Genomic DNA, 19,111 nt, shown 5'->3' on the forward strand with positions numbered 1-19,111 from the left:
AATGATGTGCACTTGTATATGTTTCTATTGATCTATTTTGATGGTATTGATACCTGACTACTAGTTTTGTTTTGTTTTCTGTTTCCCCTTTCTAGACTGTGAGTCCATTGTTGGATAGGGATTGTCTCTATCGGTTGACGAATTCCAAACGCTCACTACAGTGCTGTGCACACAGTAAGTGCTCAATAATTCAGTTGAATTGACCTTGGGCAAGTCACTTCACTTCTCTCTGCTTCATCTGTAAAACGGGAACTGAGACCGTGAGCCCCAAGTGGGACTTGGAGGCCAGGGACCGTGTCCAACCCGATTTGCTTGTATCCACCCCAGCGGTTGGTACAGTGCCTCACACATAGTAAGCGCTTAACAAATGCTATCATAATTTTTATTTCCCTAGTGTCTCCAGTTGCCACTCAGACTATCTGGTCTCACACTTCCCATCTGGTTAAAGGAATTCTGGGGATTTTTTTTCCCCACACTTGAATCTCTTTGGACCTGATTCTTTCATTCATTCATTCATTACTGACCGCTTACTGTGTGCAAAGCACTAGAGAAGCAGCGTGGCTCAGTGGAAAGAGCACGGGCTTTGGAGTCAGGGCTCATGAGTTCGAATCCCAGCTCTGCCACTTGTTGGCTGTGTGACTGTGGGCAAGTCACTTCACTTCTCTGTGCCTCAGTTCCCTCATCTGTAAAATGGGGATTAAGACTGTGAGCCCCACGTGGGACAACCTGATTCCCCTATGTCTACCCCAGCGCTTAGAACAGTGCTCGGCACATAGTAAGCGCTTAACAAATACCAACATTATTATTATTATTATTATTACTAAGCTCTTGGGAGAATACAGCATAACAGCAGACGTATTCTTGCGCACAATGAGCTCACAGTTTAGAGGGTGGGACAGACAGTATAAATAAATAGATAAATTACAGATATGCACAGATATATATATATCTATGTATGTACTGTGCTTTTAGATTCAAGGACCGTGTCTAATGGGACAAGGGCATTAATGAGGATGTGAGGGAATTCATTCATTGTCGTATTTACTGAGCGCTTACTGGGTGCAGAGCACTGTACCGAGTGCTAATAAGTACAATATGGCAAAAGGGAATACTGCATTTGGGGGATAATGTCCCTCCCAGTTGATTTATGGCTCTCATTAAAATAATGGCATTTTAAAACTCAGTGATCATCTGTGTCCACATTGACCTTGGTAAGGCTCAGGAACAGTGTCACTGTTGGTAAGCGTACTCAATTGTTAGTTTCGACCCATCTGGTTGGAAATTTTGTTCCCCCTCCCCCATTTCGAGTGTAAGCTCCTTGCGGGCCCACTCGTCTTTTTTCTCTACATCCCCAGCTTCTGACACCACCTAATACACCAACGGTTCAGGTGAAAAGGTTATACTCTGAACGGCATTTTGAGATCTGGAGCTGCAAAGTTAGTGCTGTTCTATGGGACTTACTGAATTAGACAAAAGAGCTATCAGATGCTTATAATTAGGGCAGTTGAAACACAATACTCTGTGTCTTGAAGAAACCAGATACATCATCACCATCCCCAGTGGTATTTATTGAGCCCTTACTATGTGCAGAGCAGCGTACTAAGCGCTTGGGAGAGTGCAATACCACAGACTCAGCTGACAAGTTCCCTGCCCACGCTGAGTTTACGGTCTAGTGGGGAGAGGCAGACGTGAATAAATAATTTATAAATACATAATTTTAGAGAGATGCACATAGAGGTTAAATGGGACCCGATGTTCTGCAGAATATTGAAGGGGGTCGAAAGAACAGAGATCTCTATGGAGAAGAGGACAGATTTGCGGAGGGGCGTGCGAATGGGAAAGAAAGTGTATATATCTATAATATATAGAGATGTGTATATATCTATAATTCTGTTTATTTTTGATGCTATCGATGCCTGTCTACTTGTTTTGTTGTCTGTCTCCCCCTTCTAGACTGTGAGCTCGTTGTTGGGTAGGGATTGACTCTATCTGTTGCCGAACTATACTTTCCAAGCGCTTAGTACAGCGCTCTGCACACAGCGCTCAATAAATACGATTGAATGAAAGAGACGGTGAGGAGGTTGTGGTCTCATGAAGGGATTTCAGAACTGGCGAAGGTAGCTTGGTACAGGGGCTCGAGATCATGAGAAATCAAGCATATGCTCAAATTGGTGTGAGTGAGTGTGAGGTGAGATGGAGCAGAAGGCAGTAGAGAAGCAGCATGGCTTAGTGGCAAGAGCCCGGGCTTGGGAGTCCGAAGTCATGGGTTCTAATCCCGGCTCCGCCACTTGTCAGCTGTGTGATTTTTAGGTAAGTCACTTCACTTCTCCTTGCCTCTGTTACCTCATCTGTAAAACGGGGGTTAAGACTGAGCCCCACATGGGACAACCTGATCATCTTGTAACCCCCTCCCAGCGCTTAAAACAGTGCTTCGCACAGTTTACTGCTTAACAAATGCCATCTTTATTATTATTAATCTCGGCTCCACCACTTGTCAGCTGTGTGACTTTGGTCGAGTCACTTCACTTCTCCGTGCCTCGGTTACCTCATCTGTAAAATGGAGATGAAGACCGTGAACCCCATGTGGGACAACCTGATTACCTGGTATCTACCCCAGTGCTTAGAACAGTGTTTGGCACATAGTAAGCACTTAGCAAATATCATCGTTCTTCCTCTTCTTAGTACTACTAAGTATGACTCCTAGTCCATCCGCGTCCCTTTCTCAGTTGTCTAATTGCACACATTTAAATGCTGCCGAAACCTTCATGAGGAGTTCGGTTTCAGCCCGGGACTGGATGAGGAAAGAAAGAGATGGATAAAATCTCTGCTAGAAGGAATTTAAGGAATTGGTAGGGGCAAGAGTTTTAAATCAAATTTTGAGGATGGTAACAAATAACCGCAGAGGCCTAAAATTTAAATTTAGTACTCCCCGGAGAGATGTCTCTTACCTTGTAGATAGGTGATCAAAGTCAGCAGAGTTGGTATGTTTGGAGATTTTGGAGAAGAATTCCATAATGTGGGGGGGAATGCTTAGAGTATACATTCTTCAACATTAGGGCGACTGTCCAGCAGGGCAGACCTCACCTCCTCCGGGAGGTCTTCCCAGACTGAGCCTCTCTTTTTCTCTGCTCCTCCTCCCCATTGCCCCGACTCCCTCCCTCTGCTCTACCCCTCTCCCCGCCCATCAGTACTGGTGCATTTATGTACATATTTATGATTGTATTTATTTTATTAATGATGTATATATACCTAGAATTCTATTCATTTATATTGATGCCTGTTTACTTGTTTTTGATGTCTGTCTCCCCCCTTCTAGACTGGGAGCCCCTCGTTGGGCAGGGATCGTCTCTATTTGTTGCAGAATTGTACTTTCCAAGTGCTTAGTACAGTGCTCTGCACACAGTAAGCGCTCAGTAAATATGATTGAATGAATAATTGCAGTGTTAGAAGCAGCGTGGCCCAGTGGAAAGAGCATGGGCCTGGGAGTCAGAGGACCTGGGGTCTCATTCCTGCCCTGCCAGTTGCTTGCTGTATGACCTTGGGCAAGTCACTTTACTTCTGTGCCTCAATTTCCTCAAACTGGAAAATGGGGATTCTTGTTCTCCCTCCTACTTTGACCCTGAGCCCCATTTGGGACAGGGACCGTCTGACCTAATTAACCCATACCAAGCCCACTGCTCAGAATAGTGTTTAACACATAGTAAGCGCTAAACAAATACCATAAAAAAAATAATACAGGGTTCCTCTAAGCGTGTTCTTGCCATTGTCATAGACAAAATACTAGACTGACTAAATAGACCATTGATCTAAACTTGTAGTAGCAGGTCTTAGGTGCTTATCTTTTATGCAGGAAAGTTCAGTGTAATAAAAATTAAGCAATAAAAACTACTCTTCTACTTATAAAACTCAGAGGATCTCTTTAAAATAATAGATGTAAACTTGCTTTTCCCAAGTTCAGCAGTATTAGGGCACAGAAACCCGAAACTCAGCAGGTGTAGCTTTTAAACCTAAAATCAAACCGTCATTTTAATCTTTTGGTGGCACTCGTAATTTATAACTCTAGCTCATTAGCCATCCACAAAATTGCACTGATGTCACCTTGATTGACTTCTGAAGGGGAACAAATTTCTCTCTCCCTTTTTTCCCCCCTCCTGCCCCAGTAAAACCACTGTGACTCTGCGTCACCTTACCTGGCAAGTTACCTTGCGCCCTAGCCAAAGTTTGCAATGGCTCGATGCCCCAAACTGGGGACAAGTGTCAGGTAGATTCATTCAGTCGTATTTATTGAGCGCTTACCGTGTACAGAGCGCTGTACTAAGTGCTTGAAAGTACCGTTGGATAATTCTTAATGCTACTAAACTCTTCTGGGCTGGGAGAGAACAAGTGTCTCCGGCGCATTTTGCCATCGTTTCGATTTTACGGCTTTACCGGTTCCATTATTTGGAACGTTTTCCGTAATGTATTGAAGACATGCCTATTGAAATGTAGATTTTGAGGTGATTTTTGAAAATAATTTCTCCCCGTTATAATGTGGAAAACGACTGCACCGTCAACCTGAGACTCCGCAGTGAGCAGGTTGATCTAAGCCCTCAGATGAGTTCCCCGGCATGACAGCCAGCACATATTGCTGATTCATGTCCCAAAATTGGTAGAATGAAAGTAGTTGGGAAGTTTTTACACTCAGATTTTCAGAGGCACTATTAATTTTCTGCTAGATAAGTTACATGATTGGATTTTGCCTCTTAGGATAAAATATGGATAAGGATTGCCCCCTAAAGTTTGAGACACAAATAATAAATTCCTATCCGGTCTATTGTCCTCTTCAGCCAAATCTTGCACACGATTTTGCCCGTTTAACCACTTCCACGGTGAAAGCGAACTCCCGTGTGGCCGACTAACGAGAGGAATCACCATTTTAAATACACATGCGTACAGATCAACGTCACTGCCTTCGGAGGCTTATGTAAATATCGTGTGATTTATTTCATTTTCAGGTCCAAGCGAAGGCATTAGACTCCGAACAGCATTTTGAGGTCCAGAGCCGCAGAGTCAGTGCCGTTGACACGGGCAGCTCGGCGAGTTATTGAATTAGACAAAAGAGCCACCCAGTGCGTATTAATTAGGACAGCTGCAACACAGCCCCCTGTGTCTTTAAGAAACCAGCCTGTCGTGGGGGGTTTTAACCTGCTGAATCTAACCTGCTAGGAAGGAAAAGTTCTTTAAAATAATGGATACTCGGCCCAGCCAATCGGGACGGCAGATTTCTCGAAAAAGGAGGAGATGGAGATGTGTAGCCAATGGTGTCTGGAGGGTGGTGCTTCAGGTTTGGTTGCTTTGGAGTCCAGCTTCAAGTGAAGTTAATCTGGGGTGAAGCAAACAGAAAATTGTGAAGGTTTTGTTGGTAGGATATTTTGTTCTAATCATGTCATGTGCGTTTTTTTTGACCCGGTTACCCAGTCGTCCAGATGTCTAAAGCGCATTTTGTCATTGTTTCCTTTTTACAGAGCTACCAGAACATACAAATTAAGCAGGGAAGCAGAACAAAAGGGCTTAGACAGGAAATAAGGTGTTGGATCAAACTGGACTGAGTTTCTTTTGTAATTGCTTGTTTGTTTCCATTTTTGACGGTGCCTCTTGCAGGGCGAGTATCGTAGCAGAATCCTGGTGTATATTAATCGGTCGGGGAATCCGTCTTCTGTCTTCTAATAACTGAAGTGTCTATTTTATTCAGATGCTCGGTTCCTCGATTCCGAGAGAGAACGTAGCAGGGTGAGGTTTTTGCTTTTATATTTTGTATCTACGACCTCTTGTATTGCAGTCCCAGATTATAGCTAAACTGGTACGGTATGTCTAATTCAGTAAAAAAAAAAAAAAAAAAAAAAAGCGTAGTTCTGCTAAAAATCTAAAGTAGAGTAATGAAGCGGTCCGATTGATAAAGCTTTTCATATTTTTTTAAAGGGCATCTTTACGGTAGTGCAGTTTCTGGGAGGATAAAGGGGAAGCAGAAACTGCTTTCTCATGACTTCCAACGTAACCTAGATTTCCCTTAATGTAGAAACGAGAGCTCCGTAGGAACTGTTTCAGAAATGGGGACCGAGTCTGTACTTTAGAGCTTTCCCCGGGAGGAAAATACAGCACTTACCAGGCTGGGTTTCTCTGAACTTGCCCCCGTTTAACCCTGGGTTCGATCGAAGAGGCCAGAATGTCGGTTTTAGTGAGGGAATTTCTTTGTTAAAGGCCGAACTCTTTCTCCTTGCTTGCCTTCAAAGGATTTGAACCAGGATGATGAATCTGCGCTTAACTGAGGAGGGGGGACATCACGGGGGTTTTCTTGAAAATGGTGTTTGGTTGACGTGCTTATGTTCTAGAGGTAAACTCTGAAACTTGCCATACAGTACTCTCGTGCGGGAATCACTGCCTTATTTCGGTGGGAGGTGTTTGGAGTATATTTCCCCGGTGATTACAAGGAAGTAGAGGAGAGTCCGAGCGATTGCAGATGAGCAGAGAAGAGTAGGGTGATTGCAAATAAGTAGAGGAGACTAGAGAAGCAACGCGGCCTAATGGATAGAGCCCGGGAGCCAGAGGGACCTGGGTTCTAATCCCGGCTCTGCCACTTGTCTGCTATGTGACAAGTAGCTTCTCTTCTGTGCCTCCGTTACCTCATCTGTAAAATGGAGATTAAGCCTAGGACATGTGTCCCAGCTGATTAGCTTCTATCTACCCTGGCGCTAAATACAGTGCCCGGCACATTACAGATGCTGAACATCAATAACGAAAAGTAGGAAAACTGATTTCAAATTTGAAGATGTGATGTGGAAGGTGTGATTCTGTTCTCGAACCAGTTTTTCCTGTCCTCCCGCCTGTAGACTTTGTCCTATCCCTGAGTGCAGTTTTCATTCATGTAAATCAATTTTCTGACCATCCCCAAATTCCTTTTTCTAGCAGAGAAAAGCTAGAAGAAAGCTCTTGAAGGCCAGAACGCACAGATATTTAGCATCATGATAATAAGTGTGGTATTTAAGCTCTTACTACGTGCCAAGCACTGTACTGAGCACTGGGGTGGATACAGGCAAATCGGGTTGGACATAGTCCCTGTCCTGCATGGGGCTCCCAGTCTTAATCTCCGTTTTACAGATGAGGTAACTGAGGCCCAGAGAAGTGAAATGCCTTCCTTGCCCAAGGCTACACAGCAGACAGATTCTGTATTGTGGATTCATACATTTTGTCTGAAGACTTTCCATTTTGTATAGCGGTTTTGATATTCATCAGATTAGTTGGTTTGCAGAATATTTAGAGGGTTTTTTTTTTGCCAGGCCTCAATGTATTAAAAGCATCTGAGAGAGGGGTATTAGGGCCCTAAAACTAAGGTTTCAACCCTCCTTGTGAACGCAAGAATTTTAATGATAATTATGGTATTTGTTAAGCGCTTACTGTGTGCCAAGCACTGTTCTAAGCACTGGGTGGATACAAGGTCATCAGGTTGTCCCACGTGGGGTCACAGTCTTGATCCCCATTTTGCACACGAGGTAACTGAGGCCCGGAGAAGTGAAGCGACTCTCCCAAGGTCGCATAGCAGACAAGTGGCGAAGCTGGGATTAGAACCCAGGTCCTCCCGACTCCCAGCCCGTGCTCAGTCCACTAGGCCACTCCACTTCCCAGAAGCTCGAGCCTCCCGGATCCGTGCTAATGTGGCCACATGTGGGGACTGTTGCGTTTTAAGATAGAAAAGTCCCTTTGTTTTGAAAGGTTGAGGTAACCAAGTAATAGCCTGAGATGGATGTGTCAGCATTGTTGAGCGTTTTATAGGCTTTAGCCTAGCCGTAATTGTAGATATTATATTCATGTGTGCATGTGTAAACACACATGTATTTTTGTTTCAAGCCTAATTCTTTGTTACCTGACGACTACGCTAATTATATGAAGTTCTTGCTGAATTAAAAGGAACAGGCCAGAATCACTTTGGGTTTATAGGCCAGACACTTGGAATACCACTGGCCTACAATTAACATGGCTTTGAAATTTAAACAGCAAAAGCAAATGTGCGTCTGCACATCTGAACGTGGTAGGTATCGAAACCTGACTTGCAGGATTGCAGCAGGCACTTTTATTATATTACACAGGATTGATTATTAGTATTAATTAGACTAATATTAATGCCTGCTTCCCCCTCTAGACTGAGCGCTTGTTATGGACAGGGGAAAAAAACCTGTTAATTCTGCTGTACGTGCCCAAGAGTCTAGTACAGTGCTCTGCGCGCAGCACTCAAATACGAATGAATGCACACAGTAAGCGCTCAAATACCATGGATTGATTAATTATAATAGCAATAAGTGTGGTATTGGTTAAGCTCTTACTCTGTGCCGGGCACTGTACTAAGCACTGGGCTAATTGGGCCGGGCACCGTCCCTGGCCCACATAGGGCTCATGGTCTTAATCCCCATTTTACAGATGAGGTAATTGAGGCATAGAGAAGTGAACTGACTTGTCGAAGGTCACACAGGAGATCAGAGTTGAAGCTGAGATTAGAACCCAGGTCCTCGGACTCCCAAAGCCGTGCTCTTTCCACGAGGCCACGCTGCTCCCGTGTAGGGTGCGATGCCGGTGGCCATTTTTCTCAGAAAGATCATTTTAGGTTCAGTATTCACGTTTTAAGGTTTTCAGTCACTTTTTGGAAATTGCACCTCTGTGGCCTCAAGATTCGATCTGTCGAGCCCATCCCTCACACCCGGCCTCCTCTCCCTCTCGCCCCATTGCCCTCCCTCGGTCCTTCCCTAGACTCAGAGGATCATATTTGTTTATTCATTCAATCATATATATTGAGCGCTTACTGTGTGCAGAGCACTGTTCTGAGCGCTTGGGAGAGGACAATACAACAATAAACAGATACGTTCCCTGCCCACAACGAGCTTACAGTCTAGAGTGGGGGAGACAGGCATCAATACAAATAAATACATGACAGACGTGTACATAAGTGCAGCGGGACTGGAAGTGGGGGGAAGAAGAAAGGGAGAAAGAGCGTCTCCAAAGGGAGTGGAAGGAGAGGAAAGGCGGGGCTTAGTCAGGGAAAGCCTCTTGGAGGAGATATGCCCTCATACTTAGAAGCAGCCTGATGTAGTGGATGGAGCACAGGCCTGGGAGTCAGAAGGCCACGGGTTCTAATTCCGGCTCCTCCCCATGTCTGCAGTGGGACCTTGGACGAGTCACTCCACTCCCCTTGGTCTCAGTTCCCTCATCTGTAAAATTTGGATGGGCCGTGAGCCCCACATGGGACAAGGCCTGCATCCAACTCGATTTGCTTATATCCACCCCAGCACTCAGTACAGTCCCTGACACAGAGTAAGCGCTTAACAAATACCATCGTTACGAATGAGGCTTTGAAGAGGGGAGAGAGTCACTGTCTGTAGGATTTGAGGTGGGGGGATGTTCCAGGCCGGAGGTGGGATGTGGGCCAGGGGTCGGCGGCCAGGCAGACGAGTATATAGGAGTATTCAGGTTGTAGCTCGCTGCAGCTGACGGTTCTGCACTCTCCCTCGTAAACATGCCTCTGGCTCTGTGAGGGCCGCTTCCTCCTGAGCTCTGGGTGGAGAAATGAGTGCCAAGGAGTCCATCATTCTTCTTCTTCTTCTTACTACTAAGTACTTCTTCTAGTCCATCCGTTTCCCTTTCTCAGTTGTCTAATTGCGCAAGTTTAAATACTGCTGAAAACTTCATGAGGAGTTCGGTGTGAGCCCGGGACTGGATGAGGAAAGAAAGAGATGGATAAAATCGCTGCTAGAAGGAATTTAGGGAATTGGTAAGGGCAAGACTTTTAAATCAGATTTTGAGGCAACAAATATCTGCAGAGGCCTAAAATTTAACCCCAGAGAGATCGTCTCTTGTCTTGTAGATAGGCGATCAAAATCAGCAGAGTTGGTATGTTTGGAGATTTTGGAGAAGAATTCCATAATGGGGGAGAATGCTAGAGGATACATTCCTCAACATCAGGGTGACTGTCCAACAGGGCAGACCTCACCCCCTCCAGGAGGCCTTCCCAGACTGAGCCCCCACTTTTCCTCTGCTCCTCCTCCCCATCACCCTGACTCGCTCCATCTGCTCTACCCCGTCCCGCCCCACTTGCGTATATATGTACATATTTATTATTCTATTTATATTGACGCTATTGATGCCTGTCTACTTGTTTTGTACTTTCCGAGCGCTTAGGACAGTGCTCTGCGCACAGTAAGTGCTCAAAAGATAGGATTGAGTGAATGAATGAACGAATGAGTCAGAGGGATTTCCTCCTCAGTCGCTTCGGCTACCGCTCCTTTCCTTCTGTTGCCGGGGGCCTAGGTGCAGGAGCTCGCATCGACCCCCGCATCGCCTCCGCACCGACCCCCGCATCGTCCCCGCTGGCTCAATCTCCATTCTCTCCAACCCCAGGCTCGGATCTCCAACGTTAGCCCAAGGATGCTGGGGAGAAACTCTCTGGTCGCTGACCACCTCACATCCAGGGAAGACCCATTTAACTTAATCTGTGTCTTCTCTCCCAGTGCTTTTTAGTTCAGTCGTCCGCACACAGGAAGTGCTTAATAGATAGCACTCATTAAACGCTTACTATGTGCCGAGCGCCGGGGTAGATACAAGTTAATCAGGTTGGACACAGTCCCTGTCCCACATGGGGCTCAAAGCAACGTGGCTTAGTGGATAGAGCCTGGGCTTGGGAGTCAGAGGTCGTGGGTTCTAATCCCGGCTCCGCCACTTGTCAGCTGTGTCAGAACTGCTTGCACATAGTAAGCGCTTAAATACCATCGTTAATATTATTTTATAGATGAGGTCATTGAGGCTCAGAGAAGTGACTTGTCCAAGGTCACACTGTGCTCTGTCCACTAAGCCTTGTGCTCCTATCCATACGGCCTCTCGCTTTCTCCTCTCCATCCCTCTTATGACCCTACTGCGGGACTTCTCATCCATGAAATTCTCCCACCCCTCCTTTAACCCTGCCGCTATTTTCAGCCTGACGATCAGGAAGTCCAAATCCCAAGTGGTTAATAACCAGCTCAAGCTACAAGATGAGCTCCCTCTCAACCCTGGTTTGACGAACTCAAAATCTGGATCTCTCATAATTTTGGAAAGGTTTTGTCTTTTCGGGGAGGCCCGCAAGAAACACCTTAGCAATGGCCAGACTTGTTTGCCTTTGTTGTTGTTATGCTTTGAGAAACCGCCCCCCATCCACAAGAAACTTGAACCCCTAGTTGAAGATGTGTTTAAATCCAGCCATCGGCTAAAATATCACTGACAGTGAGGGCAGAAAAAAATTATTTTGAATTAGCATGTGAGAATGGTAGCTGTGAAGGTCCCCATGCCTACTATTGTGTCTGTGCGTGGGCACACACGTACAGATGTGGGGTTGATCGAGCATGTAAATTCATTAATTCAGTGGTCCAGCGCTTAGAACAGTGCTTCACACATAGTAAGCGCTTAACAAATACCATCATTATTACTTATGGAGCGTTTTGTATGCCCAAGACCATCCTAGGCACCCTGGGAACATTAGGAAGACAAAAACAGGATCCCAGCTCTCCCTGGGAGCTTCCAATTGGAACGACCAATTAGAAACTTACAGTAGGAAAGAGAGCATAAATTGAGGCAAAAGAAGGAAAAACAGATCAATAAAAAACACTTATATTTAGCTTGATATTATTAACTTCTTTGTCTCGACATCCCACCGCCTGACTAGATATCAGACGTTACTGCAGGAGAAAGATTTTTTGCTCTTGCCCCGGGTGTAGGAGGGAATAACATTTAAAAGCAAAATCACTTTCGGGCAGTTGCGTGCTTTCTGTGGACCGAAGGAGCGTCTCGGTAGATAAGGCTCTACCTGTTGCTAGAGAGCTTCATTCAGAGAGGTGACTCCTGTCGTGTCTCGGAGCTTTTCTGTGGGCAAAGCACCTGAGGAAGCAGTGTGGCCTAATGGTTAGAGCACCTGGCTGAGAGCCGGAGGGACGTGGGCTCTAATCCTGGCTCTGCCCCTTGTCAGCTCTTGGACCATGGGCGAGTCACTTCCCTTCTCTGGGCCTCATTTACCTCAAAACGGGGATCAAGATGGCGAGCTCCACATGGGGCAGGGGCTCAACCTGATTAAGTTTGTATCTACCCCAGCCCTGGAACAGTGTCGACGCTTAACAGATACCATCGAAAAAGAAATATCCTCAAGCCTTTCCTTGTAATTTTGATCCAGGTGCTAATTTCATTGATAGTAGCGAGGAGGCGGGTGGTGGCGATTATAATCTGAAATCTTAACTCAGGCTCACGAAGGTCTGGCAGAAGATCACATTTTGTTGAGTGTATGACCCTGAGAGGAGATGTATCCACCTTCTCCGGCCCTCCAGATGGGAAGCAACATGTCCTGGTGGCTAGAGCATGGTCCCGGACGTCAAAAGGACCTGGGTTGTAATCCCGCCTCTCCCTCTTGTCTGCCTTGTGACGTTGTGGGGAAATCACTTTTCTGCGCCCCATTTCCCTCATTGGTAAAATGGGGATTAATCAGACAGTCATTTTTATTGAGTGCTTACTCTGTGCAGAGTACTGTATTAAGCACCTGGGAGAATACAGTGCAACAATATAGGCATTCGCTGTGTCTGATTAAGACTGTGAGCCCCATGTGGGACAGGGATTGTGTCCAACCTGATCAGCTTGTATCCACCCCAGCACATAATACAGGGCCTGGCATGTAGTAAGCACTGAACAGATACTAGAAAAAAACCCAACCTAAAAATGCAAGACTATAAACCTCGTTGGGGGCAGGTCTTGTGAGAGCAGGGTAGAAAGGAGACAGTTTTATACGCCCTCTTCTCCCCTTTCCTCCTTTATCTTTCTCCTCACCTCGTGGCTAGACCAAATTCTCACATGGTCTGCGTAATGATCTGCGTCCCCCCTCCCTGTTTAAATTTACAGAAATTAGGCCCCAAAGTGTATGAATAAATGCGTTATACAAATGCAAGTCCGAGACTCTGCTTAGACCATGGCTGACCAAGAACTTCAGGTGCTGAGATTCGTAGCACTGTGCTGATCTCTCCCGCACAACTCGTCTACTCGGCGATCTTGGGCAAATGGCTTCACTTCTCTGTGCCTTGGGTGTTTCGTCTGGAAAATGGGGATTGACTGCGAGCCCCGTGTGGGACAGGTACAGCGCCCAAACTGATTAGCTTGCATCTTCCTCAGCGCTTAGTACGGTGCCTAGCACATTGGGAGACATTTCTAGAAACTGTTAAGTTGTCCTCTCCCAAGCGACAAGAGAGCCAGTCCATGTCCCTCACGGGACTTACACTCTTAATTTCCATTTTACAGATGAGGTGACTGAGGCCCAGAGAAGTTAAGGGACTTACCCAAGGTCACATGCAGCAGACAAAGGCCACTTGTCAGCTGTGTGACTATTGGCAAGTCACTTAACTTCTCTAGGCCTCAGTTACCTCATCTGTAAAATGGGGATTAACTGTGAGCCTCACGTGGGACAACCTGATTACCCTGTATCTACCCCAGCGCGTAGAACAGTGCTGTACACATAGTAAGCGCTTAACAAATACCAACATTAAGTGGCAGAGCCAGGATTAAAACCCAGATCCTTCTGACTCCCAGGCCCTTGTTCTATCCACTAAGCCACACTGCTTCTCACCGTATCCAGGCAGACCCCGAATTTCACCATCGCGTTCCAGCCGGCGGGTACAGTGAATACCCATGGCCTGGTCTCTCCTTGAAATCAGGCAATGGGTATCTTTAAACCATCTGCGAAGGCCGTGGCGGACACTCTGACTCGGTAAGATTTGAAAACTGCAACAAAATCGTAAATTCCTGAATGTTCACCGGTTGCCAGAACACAGAGCCGGACAGCTGGTTTGCAGGATTTTAGCGTTCCTTCAGTTTTCGCCATTTGACCCTCAAAGTCAACAGATGCCAGCCTTCTCACCTTTTAGCCCCAGTTGTTATCCTCTGAAGCACAAATTCCCATAAATTAAAATCAAGCCGTTTGCTGTTGTAACTCTGATTCTGGAGTTGAACGGGTTGGAAGAGTGAGACGGAGGAGCCTCAACTCCCTAAATGCTGTCATGTTACACATGCGATATTATGGCTCTCCTCTACAAATAAAGCGTGGCTTAGTGGAAAGAGCTCGGGCTTGGGAGTCAGAGGTCATGGGTTCTAATCCTAGCTCTGCCCCTTGTCAGCTGTGTGACCTTGGGCAAGTCTCTTAACTTGTCTGGGCCTCAGTTACCTCACCTGTAAAATGGGGGTTAAGACTGTGAGTCCTACGTGGGATGACCTGATTGTCTTGAATCTACCTCCGGGCTTAGAACAGTGCTTGGCAGATAGTAAGCGCTTAACCAATACCAACATTATTATTATTATTATTATTATTATTAATAAATATGTGGACAAGTGGATAGAGCTCTTTCTGGGAGGCAGAAAGAGCTGGATCCTAGTCCCGGCTCCGCCACTTGCTGTGTGGCCTTGGGCAAGTCGCTTCACTTCTTTGGGCCTCAGTTCCCTCATCTGGAAAATGGGGATTAAGACTGGGAGGCCCATGTGGGACGGGGACTGTGTCCAACCCGATTGGCTTGTATCTACCTCAGAGCTTAGTTCAGTGCCTGGCATTTAATAAGTGCTTAACAAATAGAGCCCAGGCCTGGGAGTCAGGTGGTCAAGGGTTCTAATTCCGACTCCACCACTTGAGTGCTGTGTGACCTTGGGCAAGTCACTCCCTTCTTTGGGCCTCAGTTCTCTCATCACTAAAATGGGAATTGAGACTGTGAGCCCTCTTTTGGGATTTTGGGACAGGAATGGTGTCCAACCTAATCACCTTATATCCACCCCAGCCCTTAGAAGAGTGCCTGGCACATATTAAGTGCTTAAATTCCATTCTTCTTCTTCTTCTTAGTAATAGTATTAGTATTATTAAATGACCTGCCGTTCTGGGCTCAGCTTAAAGCCTGTGCTGTTTTTGCCAGATGTAGACTATGTAGCTTTTCTTAAAACACTTGATGACAAACGTATAAAACCCACTTCAGAGGGCTTGGATGTCGAAAACGCCCTCTCTGTCATCGTCCCCTTCCCCCCTGCTGTGTGTGTGTGTGTCTTCTGAATATATAAAAGTAGCAAGAGAGAAAGAGGCCCAGACTTATTTTGCACCTCATGAAAAATACAGTGTTTTGTGTGTTGTCTATCATTTGTTAATTTTGGCTTGTTGTACAGCAGAAATGAAAACAGGTGAGAAGAAATTGAGTTTTTCCAAGAAGTGTGGACAAGAAGTAATTGGGCACCAGAGTTACTGAAAGGCATTAGTCACAGCTAAGCATCTTTTTCAAAATCCCAAGAGGTCTAATTATTTTGTAGCAGCCACCTTTGTCTAAATTGAGCAAAAGCGGAATTCAGTGTGACTTTTTCTCGATAGGAATGGAGTGCCTCATTCTAGACTGGCATTGGAAGTTTAAAAAGTTAAAAACTGGGAAACAGAAGGCCATTCTGCAGTTTTTCTTGTCTGGCGAACTCGGGGCAAGTTTCAGAACCATTCAGATCGAACCAGGTGTAGTTCTGGCTTAATGGGGAGAAACAAAGCATTTTCTACCAGTGTCTTGTGGCTTCAGGCCTCTGGTTTAATCCGGCAGGGAGAAACCCAGCAGTGGGATTCGTCCAGGTCCAACGGGGTGCGGTGTGTTATACCGAGAGCGTGGGGAAGAGCAACAGAAGGTTATAGTATCCTCTCTTGTACGGTACAGTGCTTTAGCCGTAATAAGCGCTCAGTAAGTACAATTCACTAAATGAATCAAAGAGCAACACGCAGTCTCTGTCCACAGGGAGCCAGAGCTCTTAATGGAAGACGCACAGGCCCTTGTATACTGACATTCGTTAGGCATGCAGAAATAGTATCGATACTAACGTGGGATGGAGAAGACCTGGATTTTAGGGGAGGTTTTGATGATGGGGACGGGCTATGGCCTCGTGGATTTTGGGAAGACTGGGAGAACGATGTGAACGAGGGGCTGGAGATTGGGAGTATGCGGATTTGGGAACAGTGACCAGTTTGAACCGGGGAGTAGTGGGTGAGGAGAATCGGCGTGTAGAATGGAGAGAGCAGGCGGAGAGCGTCGAAATCAGTATTAAGGAGTTCTTGTTGGCGGGTTCTGAGGAGAGGGAAGATGTGCTGAGAGAAATTTCTGGAAGATGATCTGGGCAGCGGTGTGAAGTATGGACTGGAGGGAGGAAAACACGTGAGGAGGCTGAAACTACAGTCTCATTGTATACAGTGTTTTGTTTCCAAGTGGTATTTGCTAAATACGTACTATGCTTCGATCAGTGGTCTGAGCATTGGAGTGAATGCAACTTAATTAGGCCTGCTGGAGTCCCTGTCCCACATGGGCTTCAGGGTCTAAGCAGGAAGGAGAGCAAGTATTGAACCACCATTTTGGAGTTCACTAAACCGAGGCCCAGAGAAATTAAATGACTTGTCCACGGTCGAATAGCAGGCAAGTGGCAGAGCCAGGATTAGATCCCAGGGCCGCCGACTCCCAGGCCCCGGGCTCTATCTACTAAGCCACGCTGCTTCCCAGGGCTTGAACTAAAGTAGTGGCTTTTTATGGATGGAGAGAAAGTGGTGAGGCCACCAAGGGTTTCTGAGACCGAGACTGAAAGCTCCACGTGGCCAGGGACGTGTCCACCAAACCCATTGCATTGTACTCTCATATACGACAGTCCACTGCTCTTCCCACCTTAAAAGCCTTCCTAAAATCACATCTCCTCCAAGAGGCCTTCCCAGACTACAGGAATGATTTCCCCAAGCGTCCCTCTCCTCTGTGTCAACTTGGATGTGCACCCCCTAAACACTTTGATACTTTCCTACTACAGTCCAGCCCGCACGCTTCGTTCCTCTGATGCTAACCTCCTTGCTCTCATTTATCTCACCACCGACCTCTCCCCCAAATCCTGCCTCTGGCCCGGACCACCCTCCCTCCTCACATCGGACAGATAATTGCTCTCGTCCGCTTCAAAGCCTTATGGAAGGCACACCTCCTCTGAGAAGGCTTCCCTGACGAAACCCTCCTCTCCTCTTCTCCCACTCCAGTCTGCGTCGCCATGACTTGCTTCCTTTCATTCATTCAATAGTATTTATTGAGCACTTACTACGTGCAGAGCACTGTACTAAGTGCTTGGAATGAACAAGTCGGCAACAGATAGGACAATCCCTGCCATTTGACGGGCTTACGGTCTGATCGGGGGAGATGGACAGACGAGAACAATGGCAATAAATAGAGTCAAGGGGAAGAACATCTCGTAAAAACAATGGCGACTAAATAGAATCGAGGCGATGTACATTTCATTAACAAAATAAATAGGGTAATGAAAATATATACATTTGAGCGGACGAGTACGGTGCTGAGGGGATGGGAAGGGAGAGGGGGAGGAGCAGAGGGAAATGCAGGGAGACGAGGGTTAAGCTGCGGAGAGGTGAAGGGGGGGTGGTAGAGGGAGAAGAGGAGCTCAGTCTGGGAAGGCCTCTTGGAGGAGGTGAGTTTTAAGTAGGGTTTTGAAGAGGGGAAGAGAATCAGTTTGGCGGAGGTGAGGAGGGAGGGCGTTCCGGGACCGCGGGAGGACGTGGCCCGGGGGTCGACGGCGGGATGGGCAAGACCGAGGGACGGTGAGGAGGTGGGCGGTGGAGGAGCGGAGCATGCGGGGTGGGTGGTAGAAAGAGAGAAGGGAGGAGAGGTAGAAAGGGGCAAGGTGGCGTAGAGCCTTGAAGCCTAGAGTGGGGAGTTTTTGTTTGGAGCGGAGGGTGATAGGCAACCGCTGGAGGTGTTTAAGAAGGGGAGTGACATGCCCAGATCGTTTCTGCAGGGAGATGAGCCGGGCAGCGGAGTGAAGAATAGACTGGAGCGGGGCGAGAGAGGAGGAAAGGAGATCAGAGAGAAGGCTGACACAGTAATCTAGCCGGGATATAACGAGAGCCCGTAGCAGTAAGGTAGCCGTTTGGGTGGAGAGGAAAGGGCGGATCTTGGCGATATTGTAAAGGTGAAACTGGCAGGTCTCGGTAACGGATAGGATGCGTGGGATGAACGAGAGAGACGAGTCAAGGATGACACCGAGATTGCGGGCCTGAGAGACGGGAAGGATGGTCGTGCCATCCACGGTGATAGGGAAGTCTAATAATAATAATAATTATAATAATAATGAATTATGGCATTTGTTAAGCCCTTACTATGTGCCAGACACTGTACTAAGCACTGGGGTGGATACAAGCAAATTAGATTGGACCCAGTCCCTGCCCCACGTGGGGCTCACAGTTTCAATCCCCATGAGAACTGAGGCCCAGAGAAGTGAAGTAATTTGCCCAAGGTCACTGAGTAGACAAGTGATGGACAAGTGAAGGACAAGTGAAGGACAAGTTCCTTCATCCTCCCTCCCATCCCCACAGCACTTATGTACATATCTGTCATTATTTATTTCTATAAACGTCTGTCTCCCCCTCTAGACTGTGAGCTCGTTGTGGGCAGGGAGTATGTCGGTTTGCTGTTGTATTGTACTCTCCCGCGCCCTTAGTACAGGGCTCACAATAAGTACAGCACACAATAAGCTCTCAATAAATACGATCGAATGGATGAATCAGTACTCATCCCATCCCCTTAATACTAATAATACTAATTACTACTACTAGTATTTTTATACTCTGCTGTTTCCCCTATTCCTAATCTATCTCAGTGTCTGCCATCCCCTGGAAACAGCCTGGAGTAATGGATAGAGCACGGGTCTGGGAGTCAGAAGGTCATGGGTTCTAATCCCAGCTCCGTCACTTGTCTACTCTGTGACCTTGGGCAAGTTACTTCACTTCTCTGGGCCTCAGTTCTCATGAGGATTGAAACTGTGAGCCCCACGTGGGGCAGGGACTGGGTCCAATCTAATTTGCTTGTATCCACCCCAGTGCTTAGTACAGTGCCTGGCACATAGTAAGGGCTTAACAAATGCCATAATTCATTATTATTATTATTATTAGACTAAACTCCATGTGGGCAGGGATCCCATCTACCACGCTGTATTGTAGTACTTCACAAACTCCTGAAACAGTGCTTTGCACACAGTAAACGCTCAATAA

The 19,111-nt window shown here is 46.6% G+C and overlaps 1 protein-coding gene across 10 annotated transcripts in view; it reads left to right on the forward strand.

The window, feature by feature from the left end:
* ZFAND6 (zinc finger AN1-type containing 6) overlaps window positions 1-19,111 on the forward strand; it is an 86,921-nt gene that overhangs the window by 11,620 nt on the left and 56,190 nt on the right. For 2 of the 10 annotated variants that reach the window (XM_029065548.2, XM_029065547.2), the window contains exon 1: window positions 5,332-5,401. The exons of 7 other annotated variants lie outside the window; for them this stretch is intronic. The gene's annotated coding sequence lies outside the window, so the exon portion shown is untranslated. Of the gene's footprint in view, window positions 1-155; window positions 175-5,331; window positions 5,402-19,111 lie in introns of those variants that run through there. One more of the 10 variants, XM_039912288.1, reaches the window with a different exon arrangement.

The sequence above is a fragment of the Ornithorhynchus anatinus genome, chromosome 5, assembly GCF_004115215.2.
Source record: "Ornithorhynchus anatinus isolate Pmale09 chromosome 5, mOrnAna1.pri.v4, whole genome shotgun sequence".
NCBI lineage: Eukaryota > Metazoa > Chordata > Mammalia > Monotremata > Ornithorhynchidae > Ornithorhynchus > Ornithorhynchus anatinus.